We start from the raw sequence: 16,587 nt of genomic DNA, 5'->3' as shown, positions 1-16,587 counted from the left end.
CCAACTAAAGAAGACGGTTCTGGACGGAGCCGTTATTCAAATGGGGCCTTCGGTCGTCTCGTCACTTTGAGATTTCTGACAGAGAAGAGACGTCGATGAAGGGAGAAGGGAACACAAAAACCTGTGTGTGTTTGTTTTATGGCTCTTCTCGAATAATGGAGAAGCAGGTGATCACGGCCACATGTTTGTCTGCCTTTTGAATCTCCTCTCGCGTTTCAAACCTCGTGCAGCGAGCGTGCATTGTGAACGAGGCGTTATTGACAAAGCAACCTGTTGGCCGACGAGCAGAGATGGAGAGGAGACAGAGGAGACAGAGGAGGCGGCTCCTGCTCGGTGCTCAGGGCCCCAGAGAGTGAGAGCGGAGACAGACTGGGGGAGAAGAGGGCTCTTACTCACTACTTACAACCCGACACAAGAGCAAGTGACTCACATGGCGAACGCATGACGCAGGCATCTCACTCACATTTGCACATGGATACACAAATGTGTGTGTGTGTGTTCGTGCGTACACAGACACAGTGGTTCTTTATCCGTCACACAAAACACACATGCAAATATGTGGGTACGGTGTTTGTGTGTAGACACTCGTGCAAAACAAAGCTGGCCGTCTCTTATTCACAGGCTGTGGAAACAGATTTGCCTCAATGTGTTCATTGTCTCATGAGAGGAGGGGAATAGAGGAAGAGAAGCGCCACTGTACAACAGGGAGCTCTACCTTCCACAGAGAATGGGCTTTGGAAAAGTGGTACAAACACATTTGTGGTTATTGTCCATCTTTTGCACACTTGCTGTACGAGTACTGAGCAGTCGCACAAACCCCAAGATCAGCTGTCGGGGGAGAGCAGAGAAGATTCCAGGTCTGAGAACATGTATGAGAGATGGAATGATTTCAGAACAGAGTCAGTACTTTGGTGTGCAGTGTACAAACATCGGGCCTGAGACCTGCTGTTGAAAGCTCCTGTCTTGAAGTTCGGCACATAGTCTCTGTCCAGCTAGTCATATTCAAAGGTATGGACATAGGGAAGGGATGGAATCTAAAAGGAAGCGATCAGATCATCTAACATTGCAGAACAGAGGTTAGAACTATGCAGCATGTTAAGATGTGTCAGTATTAAAGAGCCATTTTCTGGAGTTTGCCTTTCACATAGAAAGAATACAGAAGGAGATCCCTGGATCAGACTTCCTAACAACAACAGGACAATGTCTGCAACCTTCAGCTGAGGGTTGGTGTTGAAATGATGAATACATTCTGCTGTGTGTTTGTTTGCAGTGCACTGAAGATGGTGGATTGAAATGGAGGAGACTCTACTGACGTGATGTTTGCTTTTGCATTAATAAGAGAACTATACGAGTATTTGGACAAATTTTTGCAAAATCAACGGAAGAGTCCAAAGTGATCCCGGCAAGTGTTTGTTTGTAATGTTCCAGTTTCATCAACACGCCCACTCACACCCGGGGAATTTTCCCGAAATGTTCCTGCTGTATTCTCACATGGGCTCATTGGATATTTTCTGCCTCTTCTTTGGCATCTTCTATGTGTGTATTACTTCTTTTCCATTACATTTTTTTTGTTTTATCCAGCTTTGCTTCCATCGTATTTTCAAAAACATCACTAACACGCCCGCCTGAACATTTCTGTAAAATGGCTGGCCTCACTAACGTGCTTTAGGTTGTTATGTGGATTCTTTCTCAAGTCCGTTCACAGGTTGAAGGAACCCTTAAGGGGCCGGGGCAGCAGCCTGTGCAGTGGCTGGGTATTACAATGAGGCTTATCCTTGTTGGATGTGGCTTATTCAGCCTTATTTAGATCTGCATGCAGGCGGGAAGCACAACTGAGCCTCTATAGTATCTGAAGAGGTGTGTGTGTGGGGGGGGGGGGGCTTTAATTCTAGTGGGCCTACAGCTAGATGTGTGTAGGTGTGACCTTGGGAAGTGATGACCTCATCAACATCCCTTGCCTGCAAAGCTAATCTGTTACGTTCTGAAGGATGCTCCTACGACGGAGCCCCCCATGAAGGTGACATTGGCGAGCGGGTCGGTGGCGTGGAAACACAGCCCTCAGCGAGGAGGCGCGTGCACACACATTCAAATGAGGAGGGAGCGCGCACGGCCACGCATGAGACTACTGTACACGCATGCAAATACTGTACACACCTCGGTCACCTGACGTGGACACGAGGTTGCGGGAACACTGTCGCGTCACCTCGAGAAGGTGCTGCAGAGTGATGGTGGTTAAAAGGTCAAACTGGTCTTTCCTATCTGACCCCGGTTTCAACTCTGTGGCACAACATCACTGTTCCAGGAAATGTTGGACGCAAGAACTTCCTCATTCATGTACAGTAGTTTGCTCACATCTGGGAATAGTTGAAGAGCCTCAGAACTATTTGATCTTTACTGATACTAGCGTGTATGACGGTGTCGGCCAATAGCTGCACTGTGTCTACACGTGCCCTTGAGCAAGGCACGTCCAACTCCTGCAGGAGTCGGGGCTGCTCAATGGGGGGGAGAACAGACGACAGACCGGTTGGTGAGGCTGTGCTAAACGCTTGTGGGGGAACTGAGTGGGAAGCTGAGCATATGTGCACATGCACCGAGCCAACGTACGGAAACTGTTTGAGACTCCAGGACACAGTTCTGTGAGCGACTCTGGCTTTTTTATAATCTCCTCTTCTTCATCTTTCTCCATCTCACTGCTCATCCTCCTTTACTTGTTTGTGTTGTGATGCAGGATCTTATGTGTCGAATGAACCTCATACACAAGTTTCAGTGAAAACATGGAGGAGCATCATCACATGAGAGAGTCTGAAGGTTGAAGTGACACATGCATTCACAACATCTGCAGCAGGAGGAGGAACCGTCTCCACTACACTATTTGTTCATAGTTTAACAACATGCACGATGGGGAGTTTCAACATTTGGGGAGATTTGTTGAAATGCAATGAAGTTTAGAATCAAATGCTCCTTCAGGGGGTTTCAGTGTGTGTGTGTGTGTGTGTGTGTGTGTGTCACTGTGTAATGACCTTATACCTTTTTACCCGTGTTGCAAATTTTACAGGTTTCATTTAGGCTTTTTTTCTCCTGCGGGGACACACTTCCTTGAGCCGTGTGCGTCGTGGTTGTAACTATAGTGAGGCCGCTGTTGTGTTGCGTTGTGTGCTGGGAGCCTGCCTGTTGTGAGCGTGTAGTGCGGCCCGACTGGTCTGTGTGTTCACTTCGACTGTGTTTCTCTCAGACTCGGAGGAAAGCACGAGTGGACGGTTTCAAGCTCCCCTCTCGCTGAATTGATTCTACTATGGGTCCTGCAGAAACACGGCACTCGAACACGGGGGAGGACGACTTAAAGACACCCGTCGCTCCGTCCCTTTCTGCACCTCTCCGCCACCCACGTCCCGCAAATACACGCTTATATCACCATTGTGCGTTTTGTTATTACACCCGAATGCACAACTTCGCCCGAGACCCCCCGCTTCCCGGAGAACGCACGTTCCCGGCTCCCCCCCTGTACCCGAACGTGGTATATTCCACAATTTATTCCAGGGAAAGACTGACAGTTTTTTGGGTCATGAAGCAGCTGTTCAAGTCAGTGGCTCACCCTCCCTCCGCAAGAATAAGGAATTAGTACATTTCAAATTAGATAACGACAAACGTTGGTGCAAGAAGAAGGGGAAAAGTGTGACAATCCGTCCGCTGCGCAAAACAACCTGTTTCAACATGTGCACAAAAACATATTTTTATTTACTAGTCAATAAAAATATTTTATTTTCCCAACACATTAACAGGAACCATGTTTGTGTGTTGTTTATGTATCTTGTTTGCTGTTGTGTTAGTGCGGTGGAGTGAATAAGTGGAGCAAGTTCTTTTTTTTTATATATATATATATATTTTTGGTGATATGAAGGATGAGGACAGATATCTCACGCAAACACACACACACACACACACACAACACAAACAGTTGACCCTCTATAGTTGTGAGGACACTCGTTGACATAATGCATTCCTTAGCCCTTTACCCACCACAGCTTAAGACCTAAACCTAATTCTAACCCTCAACCAAGTCTCAACCGTTTTTGAGGACTGCTGAAATGTCCTCACAATGTCAAAGTGTCCTCACCATGATGGTATTGAACCACAATTGGCCCTCATAGCCATAGAAAGACACGCACACACACACACGCTACTGTAACAGGCCTGCTTCTGAAAGTGGAGTTGAACAACACTGGAGTGACTGTTGACCCCTCCTCAATAAATCCAGGCAGCGGTAGGTTATGCCTCGGCAATCCATCAGCCCTCTGTAGAGGTTTAAATGAGAGTTTTCATTGTGGGCCCCGGTGCGGACTCGGCCACTCAACATATTTATCACACATTTCATGATCAACACGCCTCAGAACGCCGGGAACGCCTTTTGTGGAACCCATGCATCCATTTGTGCTTTTGTCCTAATACTGCACGTGTGGATAATAAGAAAAACACTGCTCCAGCGCGGTGGCTGAATTTGTGCGCAGTGCTGCTTACGTGTGCTGCCGCTGATTATTTTTTTGTGCCGTGTGTGTCTGCGTGTGTGCACATGCAACATGGGTCAAGCCCCTTGGAAACAGCAGCAGAGGTCCTCTGCTTTTAAGTGGATTAAAACTCCAGCACAATCCCCAGGGCCAGCAGGCATTGGACAGACCGGGTGTAGTTTAGATGAGGACTTAAGACTGATTATCTCTCATGCTGCCTTTGTTTTTCCTGCTACTGTTGCGTATATTGGCACAGTATAATGGAAATCTGTACATGCTACAGCAGCGAGGCAGGTATTGGCCACTCGCTCTTCAGATCGCTGTTGTTGTTGTTGTTTTTTTACATCTGTGTCGAATCTTCTGCCCAGAATCAGCCCAGTGCTTTACTTTGCACATCATCTGTTCCCAACTTTAACCGGGCTGCCGCAGTGGAAAGATTCCTCGGCTATGAATGTATACCTGCAGTGTTTATGTTTAGTCTGCCGTCGTGCAGCCACTCTTATCTAGGCTGTAATATGCGAGCTGCTGTTATGGTTTCCCCAGGACCCGGTGTGACACTCCCATACTCCTCGCAATGTGTCAGCGCCAATTAACCAGGTCAATATTCCTTTGCTCCAGTTGTTGCCACTAAGATCCAGATCCTCCCCAGTTCAGATTTTTGAATGTCTCATGCAACAAAAATCCTTTAGCATCCAACCCAAAAATCGACAAATGCCTCGATATCTTCTATAAATAAGATGTTATACTAATTATATTTCTCATTTAAAGCTCGATATAAACACATGGATTTGTTTATAATGATAAAATCAGAAAGAACCCTAATTTATTTTCATTCTTAGGTTCTTATGTGGTTTTTTAAATACAGTACAAGACATATTTCCTTTAACATTTGAATTGAGTGATATATTGTTGTGAACCCTGTGGTTGTTTTTCTTCTTATGACCTCACATGATCTTCAAAACCTCTTTAATCTTCTTGGGATTTATGATGCTTGGAACTGATGAAACAAATTAAATTATCCTGCCTTTTTTTTTCACTTACACACATCAGAACAGAGATTTGTTATATTTATTAAGTGAGCATCTCCGGGCTTTAAAAATATATGACAATAACAATGTGTAAATGAAGTAACATAGAGTTGTAAAGCTCTAGGTGTGGATGTGGCTTCTGGAATCGCATTATCTGCTTTGTCTCTGTCCGTACGTGTCACTGTCGACTTTAAATGACACAGTGGTGCCGTAAAATGAATGTTTAAGGAAGTAATAGATCTAATAGCAGATCCAGTTATCAAGTTTGTTCTATACTAGAGAGTCTTGGTTTTAGACACTAATATATTATCTATGTATCATTTTGATTTAATATAACAGTGTAACATGTAGGATGAGGTTTCAGCCCTCAGGGTTTCCAGTTTTTGTCTAACTTTGTTCAAATACTGTGGTGCATATTACGGTACAGTCGTGCAGTTTTTGGCAAAGCAAATATGTTCTTGATTCAAGCTTGACTGGTTGTTCGGGGCCTTTCTGTGTGGTGTCCGAATCCTAGAGACCAAAGCATATAGATTGTATTTAAAGATGGATGATGTGTCTCCACTTCCTCCCCCTATCGAGAAATGAGGCCAAAATGTCCCAGATATGAAAACTGCCATCTTGTCCATTTGGAGCCAGACTCAGTGCTGTAGTGATTGAGAGACCGAGCTACAGTTTTGAAGTCCCGTGGATACCCAGGCTTGACCAATCGTGAGTCGGTCTCAGCTGTCAATCATGACATTTCCCCTCATTTTAAAGTATTAAATAAATAATTAAAACCAAATGTACCGGAAAAAAGTAACACTTATTCAACCTGGATTTTAACTTTTTCTTTCAATGTCCCATCAAATAACATGGTAAAGGCTTTACTGCCAATATTGATCCAGTCTATAGATGGTTCCTGATTTGTTAAAACAAAGAAATCTGCTGCTTCGTCTGGATTACAGCAGAATAGCAACTGCAAACCTCAGTGCCTCCCATTACTGCTTCACAATAAAAGCCTTGGAGTGTTTTACCGGCTGAATGCTTTTATTGTGAAGGAACACCAGAAGATAATGTTGATTGTATTGTATTAACTTGCTCAGATACAGTGAAAAAGAGACTCCACTGTAAACATAATAATCCTGATAGGAATTATCAGAAAATTCAAACAGTAATTCTGGATTACATCTCCCCATTGGCTCATGGGAATCCTATGTGAAAATAAATTGAATTCTTTTTAAGAATAGGGCACAATTCAGTTCAGTTTATTTAAACCGCACGTAACTCTTTTACTGTATATATTGTTGTCTTTTATATTGTTGTTTATATTGTTCGATATTGTTGTTTGTAAAGTGCAAATATACATGGCAAATATACATGGAAATAAAAAGAATTCTGATTCTGATTCTGATTAAGGATCCCCATTGGAAGCATATACAGTATATGCCTCTAGTCTTCCTGGGGTCCTGAATGTAAATATAATTGTATAGAAATACAATGATAATGATAATTACATAATGTATAGACTGAAAAATAGTTAATATTAGCTTTGAACAGATTATGATCTGGACGTCCCAAGAGAATATTATTTAGACCGGGATTGAAAGCAGCATCAGTCTATTACACATTTAACCCCAAGTCTACCTGTGTTGCTTTGTCTCTGTATTATTTCATGAATCTTTCATTCATAACAAGAACCATGTAGTAATGACCTAACTTTAATCTATAATGTGTTACATTGCTGTGTTGCTAGCATATTAATACAATAAATAAAATATAAGGATGATAGTATTTCCCATTTTTTGCTTTACTCCAATGACTGTGGGTTAAAATATTTACGATTTAAGGATAATGAATGAAAAGATTGTTGGACCAACTTAAAACTTCAGTTGATTAAACAAATGTATTAAGTTTTGATACAATTGCTCAATTTAGTTGAGTTTCCAGCATCCTATTGAGTGTCTTTCGAATTTCTGATCCTAGATCTGCTTAGTTCTTGATATTGCAGCCAGGTGAGTTCAGGCTGTTTGGCAGGACTTGCCGGTCACTGATAGACCGAGAAAGATCCATCTCTCTGGTGTAAGTATAGAATCACAATAATTGCATAGTGTCGCCTATGTACAGAACAATTGCAGCAACCATTGAAGCCATTTGCCAAATCTTAAAGTATCATCAGACATATCATTTTTCTCCACAGCAGAGATGTCACATCCTGACCCTCATGAAGATCCATTCATCTTTCAGCTATTGTCACACGTCAGCCATTCAACCGAGTGAACACTTGTTGGACCCACGGATTTCAAAAGAATAAAAATACCCACATTACACAGTCATTACATTGTACCGTAAACTAGAGGCTCCATCCTTCTGTATCAATCAATTCTGGAATGTCAATGGCGATTGTATCAAATATGTCAGTTCCTCAGTCACGTTTTTAACTGATTATTTCTGATGTCAGGTTTGAACAAATACAAAAATTAACCCACTGCTGTTTCTTAGGCCTCGTGTTGACTTCTTTCTGGTCCCCAGTGAGGGATCTGTTCCATTATTCAAGAGAACATGGATTTGTCCATATCTGTCCACATTTTGGCTTTGCACTCTCACCTTGTCCTCACAAACTTTTCAATCTTTGTGATTTCTCATAAATTATGTTTCCAGTAAACCATCAGCTGACTGACGGATGAGGCTCTTACTCTTAATTCTATCATTTTTTACCAAGCCTCTCCTCCTCGCTCACTACGCATCTGGTTTCTCAGGACGCTTGTGGTTGTCTAAAGAATGATGTTAGGTTTTACGTGGAGATGACATCACCCCACCCCCGATCCTCAGTGTTGCAGTGGCTTTAGAAAAGCAGGTTTAAGTGGCCAGAACACGGTTGGTTCTAGTGTCAGAGAAACTGCTCTTTTTCCAACGAAAACGCTCAAAATTTTGTTCAGAAAGCGATTCCCAACATCTGCCTCATGTCGGAGGAAAAGCCTCAGGGTCGAACTGGGATCAGGCCCCACAGAACCCCACTGTGCATGTGTGTGCAGGATGCACGTATACCTGCAAGTACATGTGTGCACGAGAGTGTATGCATATGTGTGAGTATGAGTTTGTGTGTGGGTGGGGATGAAAGTGTGTGTGTATGTGTGTGTGTGTGTGTGTGTGTGTGTGTGTGTGTGTGTGTGTGTGTGTGTGTGTGTGTGTGTGTGTGTGTGTGTTTGTGTGTGTCTACTCCCGCCAGCCTTTAATGGGGATCATGTGTGGAGTCAGCAGCACAGACACACAAAAACATGCTAACCCCCACCCCCATGCACGTTCCGCATTAACACGCATGTGCATGCACGTACACACATATAGACACACACACACAGGCACACACACACACAGACACACAAAAACACACCCACAGACACACAAACTGGTGCTTTACCTCCCCTAGGAGTTGTTCTTAACTCGCTGACTGAGGCACGCTCTGTTCGTGTGTGTGTGTGTTTGTGTGTGTGTGTGTGAGTGTACTTGTGTAACCGTGTGTGTGCATGTGTGCGTGTGGCAGAGCACACAGTTTCAGAAGGATTGGGGGTTGGTGGTGGGGTGGAAGTGAAGGGGGAGGGGAGGGAACGCAAGGAAGGGGGGGTGAAGAGAGAGAAAGGAGAAAGATATGGGCAGTGAGCACGGGAAAAAGGATAGAAGAGGTGTGTGTGTGTGTGTGTGTGTGTGTGTGTGTGTGTGCCTGTGTGTGAGTGTGTGCTTGTGTGTCTGTGCGTGTGTGTGCGTGTGTGTGTGGAGGAGCAGGGAAAGAAAAGGGGAGCGAGTGGAGAGGGAGAGACAGCAGAAGATCGACAGGGAGGATAGAGTGAATGGTTGAGAATAAGAGAAAGAGAGAGAGGTTGAGGGGCCCAGTGCAGGGGGGAGAGGAGGCCCTGTAGTTTTGGCCGAAGGGCGAGACAGTCAACAACACATGTATCTAAACCTTCAGACAAAACTCTTCATCCAGGAGAATAGCAGAGCAGCTCATAAACCTGCTACACACACACACACACACACACACAAACAAACACACACACTCTGTTTTATATATTGACATTTGGGTCCTTTTTCTGTTGTTTCCTGTTGACCTCCAGAAGAATCGGTGTTGCCCTAGTACTAACTGACACAGGGATCCAAATACACTGTGAACGATCAGGGGTGCGTTCAATGACCTGCACACGTCCTGAAGTGAGAAAACAACCGTCTGCCAAATAAATCAATGTTTAAAACTAACAGAAGAAGGATTTGCTCTGTTAGTTGAAGTCCAAGTCCAAGCAATCTGCAAAGAAAACTTTTTTACGATGTATTTGTCTTTATTGTCAAAACCTGGTGCCTACAAGGCCCACCATGTAATCTAACCGGTCGTTTGCTCAGAAGATTAGATGTTTTATGCTAGGAGCAGCTAATGTAGCCCCTAGCTGTTTTGTCGTGTTCTGTTACACCTCGGAGCGTGGTTCCTCAGAATGATGTCACACCCGAATAAACCCAACTTGAAAATGTTCCAGTTGCACAAAAACAGTGTTTACCATAGCCAGCTAGCCATCGTTAGCTAAACCAGTTCATAAAAACTTCTTATGTAGCTTTTTATGCACACTGACACCGTAGTAAAACAACCACAGACAGTAATTGGACAGTAATATGTGTACGAAAAATTGAATGAAAGACAAAAATAAACAGCTTTGACTACTGTTGATTCACGGAGCAGCCATCTTGGATTTCGAAGTCGGGGTTGGTGACGTTCTGAGTTGAAATTCCGACTTGAGGGGGCATTCCAGTTGCAGCTTCAGACTCGGGGCTCTGTGATTCTGAGCGCTGAGGTTTGATGGAAAACAGCATAAGACAACCAAATAGCAGCTAGGGCCTAAAGTAGCTATGATTAAGCAGACATGGAGGAATATGATTAGCATTAGCAAAAAGTGTTAATCTTGATTTAAGTTCAATATAATATCTCCTGCTCTTTGTCTGTCTCCACTAAAGAATTGGAGCCGGCTCTTTAGTCGCTAATGGCTCTACTTTGCTCACCGGCTAGTCGCTAACTCGGTCTCTCTGTTTTTTGTTTCTAGGTGGCTCGTGTTCAGCGGGCTTAAATAGAAACATGTGCTTGCTGCGGCGGGAGATGAGTGCGAACGCGACTGAACCAAAACAGTGAAGTCGGAGCCTCTGAAACCAAAACAAGGGGCTGAAAGACATTTCAGTGGAATGTAGAGCTGAAGGAACTGCAGAGTCAGAAAATCGTTAGCTGTGGGTTTGTCTCAATAAGCAATATGTCAATACACAGCAGGTCTATAAAATATTGATTGGTGCAGCTTTACGATTATAGAATTGTAAAGTTGAGGATTTTTTGGCGTTTTGTTCAGTTTCATTGTCTTGGTGCATTTACACTTGGATGGGCATGAACGTCTCCCGGCTGAATCATCAGTAGAACAGATGAGCAACTGTCTTAAAAATAACTGGTTGGCTGATGAAAAGTGCAGGCCAGTGAAAATACAAATGAAAAAGAGAGATATCACCAACCTTCCTTAAAATGTGGTCTTATGTGCCTCCAAAAATGAGCAATCGCAAAATATGACACTTTGTAAGACGCTAGTGAAATATTTAGAAGTTTTTTTCTTTATTTAGATTCTGGAGGAATCTAAATAAGTTCCCTGCAGGAGGCATCTTTTTTCCATTTTGCTACAGCTCTGATTTCTGCCTGTGACTTTCTCCATAGCAACAGCAGCTGAGGCTTATGGGTATTGTTGTGTTTAGAAGTACCCACCATGCCAAACTGGTGCCATAATCACGATTTATTTAAAACGAAGCTGGGATCATCACAGCTAAAAATCCTAATATAATAATCTGGAAGACTCACGTGTTTCGAACTTTGAGGTCATCGCCACAAAAACTTTTAAACTGTGGTTAATTTATTATTATTGTCTATCATTTGGTGAATGCGTATTCTAAAGCCATGACAACGCGATACATGCACAAAAAAACTGAAAATGCATCAAGGCACTCCCACAGTGGCAGTTTTTTAATAATATTAAGAGCGGTTACAGGACCATGAATGGAAAAGTCATCATGGTCACTTGAGAAAAGAGTGCACACCACAACGTTCTGAAGGTGACAGAAAAACAGCATCTAAAAATGACTCTAGCTAGGTGAAAGAAAAATAACATCTGTAGACTGTCTACGCTGCCAAATATACCACCGCACACCCATGCTAGTGTCTCTGATGAAAAATAAGGAAAAAGGTTGTGTAACTGTTCAAACGTTTTTCTAGAGGACACGCAATCTGGATCCAATTCGACATCCACGTCAACATATGTTTCTATCGCAGGCACTCAGGTCAAATGTAAATAAAAGACTTTGAGCCCTTTATGCTGTGAATTCTTCACACCAAAGCAGAATAAAACAGATGAATCCATATAAAATGTGTGACTTGTGCTTTTGTAGTGCGTTGAATGAAGTGTTGGCCCCATGAGAAGGTGAAGAATTTATCTACGTTATATTTTTACTGAATAAACTTATAATTATTGCTTTATTGGACGGTTTCCGAATTCAGGTAATGTCAGAGAAAATGCCAGCTTACGTTTTCAGCCTAACTTTTTTTTATGTAAATGTTCAGGAGTGCCGCAGAGAGGAAGGATACAGAGTTTTAACAAGCACAGATACATTTCAAATTCTTAGAGCTAAATATTATCTGTAAAAAATAACAACCACTTTATTATCTGAATAAGGAAAACTCTTTATTTTGCTGTGTAAACATTCCATTCCTTTCAGATTTGGCCTTTGTTCCGGCATCACTTAGACATTGAAATTAATCCGACAGCACAGAAAGGAGCAGTTTTCGAACTCCGACAGCTACAAGATGATTTGAACAGAGGTGGAATGGTTGAAGTGAACAGAAGGAGAACCCACAGGAAATAGAATGAGGCAGGGAAAAGAAAAGGCATAAAATAAGAGAAGCTAAACACATGAAAAAACGATTTTACTCATTGAACTTTCACCGGGCTTCATATCTGTTATTCACTCATAGCAGCAGGGTGCATGTACGGTAAAATGCCTATTAGCAGCGTGTCTCCAGTTTTATGAGGTATGAGCTCATGATCAGTCACTTTTTCCTGGTCACTAAACAGTTGGTGATATGAGGAAATATTTCTCTTCTTCAAAATGAGCCGTTGTATTGTTTTTTTTTTTTTTCATATTAATAAGTATCTTAATTTCATTGTGCATATTCACAACCCTAACATATTCACAATAGGTTGACGTCAGATGCCCACTCATCTACAAACCTATCGATATCAGGTACAGGTAGACATATCCCAGTCTTTAGTCCGCTCCCTCACTTGCTCTGGGAAACCAGAACTAGTCAGATCAAATGTAAACGTTACAACAAAGACATGAACTCTGGTTCATATTTTTATATGTGAATTTAATACCCGTATTTTGCTAAATGTTTGTGTGTGTATTCCAGTAAAAACAGAGAAAGGTGCATTTTCATTATTTATAATATGAGGCATGTATTTGAATTTGAATGTATTTGAAACTTAAACAGAAGTCAATGGACATAAACTTTTGAAGTTACACTTTGGTTTTCCATGTTGAGATGAGTTCCCGGTGTTTTCAGTGTCTGGCTTTAAACGCACGTGTTTATACAGTATCTCAGAAGCTGTCTGCGCTCTACGTGTGTGAATCTCCTCCTGTGAGTTTATGTGTGTCAGCCCCTAAAGGCATGTCGCTGTCAACCCTGGAAACTTGTGTCTGACTGTAAGTCCACAGTCCTGCCCTGTCAGAAATAGGCCGACTAGGTTAGAAAATGTTTCATAAGCTCAGACTGACCTCTTTCCTCTCTGTCTCTCCCTCTACGCCATGCTCCCTTCCTCTCCCCTTTCTATTTCTCCCGGTGTCGCCGTCTCCCTCCCTCTCACCCAAAGCGATAAAACAGTCAAAACACACAAATAGTGTCATATACTTTCATGACAATGTGTGTACCAACACCTGAAAAGTTGACTTTTTTCGTACTGTTTTTGCTTCACTGCACCATATTCCAACTTCTTCGACAACTCCCCCTTTCTTCATTTTTAATCTCTCAGAAAAAGTCTCCGCTCTCATTAATATTTCCTGCATTCTGTTTTCCGATAGCTTTGTGCTCCGTGAGTAATATCCTCCCCACTAAACTGACTGAGGGAGGGGACTGAAATACTGAAAAACGCATATGACACAAGAGTGTGTATTTATACATGTTAAGATACTCACATGTGCGTGCAGGTGTGTACGGGCGCCTTTGCACAAATATGTGTGTGTGTAGTCTCCCGTCCGTGCATGCAGTTTCTGGTCTGCATATGCATTGTGTGTGTGTGTGTGTGTGCGTGTGTGTGTGTGTTTGTGAGAGCATGTAATTGCATGCATGTGTCTCCGTGTTTGTCTCTGTCTAACATTTAACTGCCATCTGAATCTGAGGCACGTACAGCAGAGCTAAGAAACAGCAGATAGACAGGAGGGAGGCAGGAGGGAGAAAAAAGGAAAAGTGTATGTGTGTGCGTGCATGTTTGTGCGTGCATATGTGGTGGGTGGATTGGTGGATGGGTGGATGGGTGTGGGGGGGGGGGTACAGGAGGGGAGTGAAGGAGCGAAAAAGTAGAGAGGAGAACAAGTGAGGAGGAGAAGGAGGGAGGAGAGATGAGGACAGAGAGCAGAGGAGGGGAGATGTGCAGAGAGACAGGGGGAAGCATAAGAGAGAGAGAGGGTTAGACAAATAAAGATACAGAAAGAGAGAGAGAGAGAGAGAGAGAGAGAGAGAGAGAGAGAGAGAGAGAGAGACAGGCTCGGAGAAGGAGGGGATGGGGTGGTGGTGGTGGTAGAGGTGGTGGAGGGGGGCATCAGCATACAGAGGCAGTCTGTGGTCTTCCAAGCAGCAGCAGCAGCAGCAGTAAAAATAGGGGAGAGGAAAAACAACGATGGCTTGAAAGATTAAATTCCTGTTGGAATAGGAAGTGCAGAGAGAGAGAGAGGGAAAGGGAGAGGATGGGAGGACTGGGCGCTGCCGCGGTAACCATGCTGGTTTGGGTTTTGGTTTAGAATCCAACCAAACATTCCCAAACACAATCAAACAGGAACAATTGGTTTTCTGGGCTTCAGTTGACAACTGGGCAAATGGATGTCTAGATGTAAAGACATGATGAGAACAGTTCCCCCAAAATTACAAATAGAACCCAAAGATATTTCCGGTGTTTTGCCATATCACATATGAAAATGGTCCGGGTTCATAGCATTAAGAAAATCTCCAGAACAATAAGGATGGTCCCTGGGTAGATCACGCAGGAATGTTTTGTGTTTTGTGATTTTTTTTGTTGTATTTCCCATTTTGAGCCATCGCCAGTTGGTGTCATCGACATTCCCACTCATTGGGTGAGTTTTACAGACAAGGAGGCTGAAATGGAAGTTCCTGAATGACCAGAGCAAATTACTCTGACATTTGCGTTCTCACAAACGGCCTCTCACAATGTCCGGACTTCAGAACATATCTGAAAGCAGATCATGCTTCTCCTGCACAGATATTTGCATCTAAATGTTGAACCACCAGCATAGAAATTCGATTGAATGAAATGTAATCTATGTTGACATGGAACTGTTACTCAATGCATTTAAATAACATTATTTTAAAACTAGTTCTACTGGATCATACTGACTTCAGTGTTAAAAGGGACTTACAAAGAGGTCTGACATTGTTTTAGGTAGTTTCACGAATACTTGGGTATTGAAATTTTCGGTCTCTCGAAGAAGCTGGGGTAGACTGTCAGCAACCTGACCTAGTTTAGTTCCCGGCTGCTGAGATCCTAGTTTATAAACCCAAACTTTGTAACGAGGCGTCAGATCTCACTCGTCGGATGTCAGAATCTTTGGTTGCTGAAAGTTTACCCGGCTTCCTGCTCCTGCTAGCATTGCTTACGTCTTCCTTTGCCTCATGGCTAAACTACCCAAATAACCATTACACCCTTTTTTTCTCAATTTTATTTGTTGGGTGTGTTCAGGTATTGAAAGTGTACTAAAACATTTGTATGTGAAGATATCCATATCGTAGTTTATATATAGAGTTTTCGCTTTGCTATATGCACACATTTTCAAACACTGGATTGTCTCTGAGGTCTTTGGTAAAGCCATAAACTGCAGTGATGTATTTACCCACCTGTGTTTCCTGTTTCTGATCAGGAACTCCTGCTCTTTCTGTTATTATGTTCTAATCTCTTTTCTTTTTTCCATGCCTGGGAGATGCTCTCATGCAGCTCTGGGATGCACACAAACCATTTTTGAAACACCAAACGTACCAATTTGCATCTTTCAGGGTGAATTTGCGTGTATTTGCGTGTTTTGTGTTGCCAAATTCATGTCTGAAGCAATTGTGTCACCTAGAAATTCACCTGTACACATCTACACAAAGGGATATCTCAAAACCCACAGCAAATATGTCTGCATAGCTGGAAACCAGTGGAGGAAAGTTTAAACAGGATTTACATGGTTTTTGTTTTGTTAGTTGGGGGATCCTACTCTGCTTCCCAGTGTAGTTATCAACTATATCAAAAATCTTGTCCAACTTTTCTTACCAGTCATTTGTTCTAACTTCGGTTTTGGGTCTATATTATGTTTCTCCAATCTCTTGAAATATCCAGAAATTAAGCCAAAAACTCCTGGATGCAAACATTGCCTTCTTGGACATTTGGAATCATTTCTGCACCAAAAAGCAACAGGGGATGATCACTCATACTCGACCAATTGCAAGTCAGTCTCAGCTGTCAATCATGACATGTAACCACTGGTTTTATAGCATCATTACTAATTGAAACAAACTCTTTAGAAACATGAGGACTTGAACAAAGATCAGTGTGATAGGAACTACCAATAATGATACCATCTTTGGATCACCATTGAGACCCTGTATGAAAGTAACACACTGATAACAGAACAATGTCAAATACTTGTGGGGCTGCTTGATAAATCTGGGTTCTAATTAATTTTCAGTTGGCTGGGTGGATAACGATTCCTCCAAATGTCAGTTCAATTCTCGCACCCTCTCATTTTTCTGTGAC

This window comes from Platichthys flesus, chromosome 10 (assembly GCF_949316205.1).
Source record: "Platichthys flesus chromosome 10, fPlaFle2.1, whole genome shotgun sequence".
Taxonomy (NCBI): Eukaryota; Metazoa; Chordata; class Actinopteri; order Pleuronectiformes; family Pleuronectidae; genus Platichthys; species Platichthys flesus.
The sequence above is the reverse complement of the archived record's forward strand: the minus strand, read 5'-3'. Positions refer to the sequence as shown.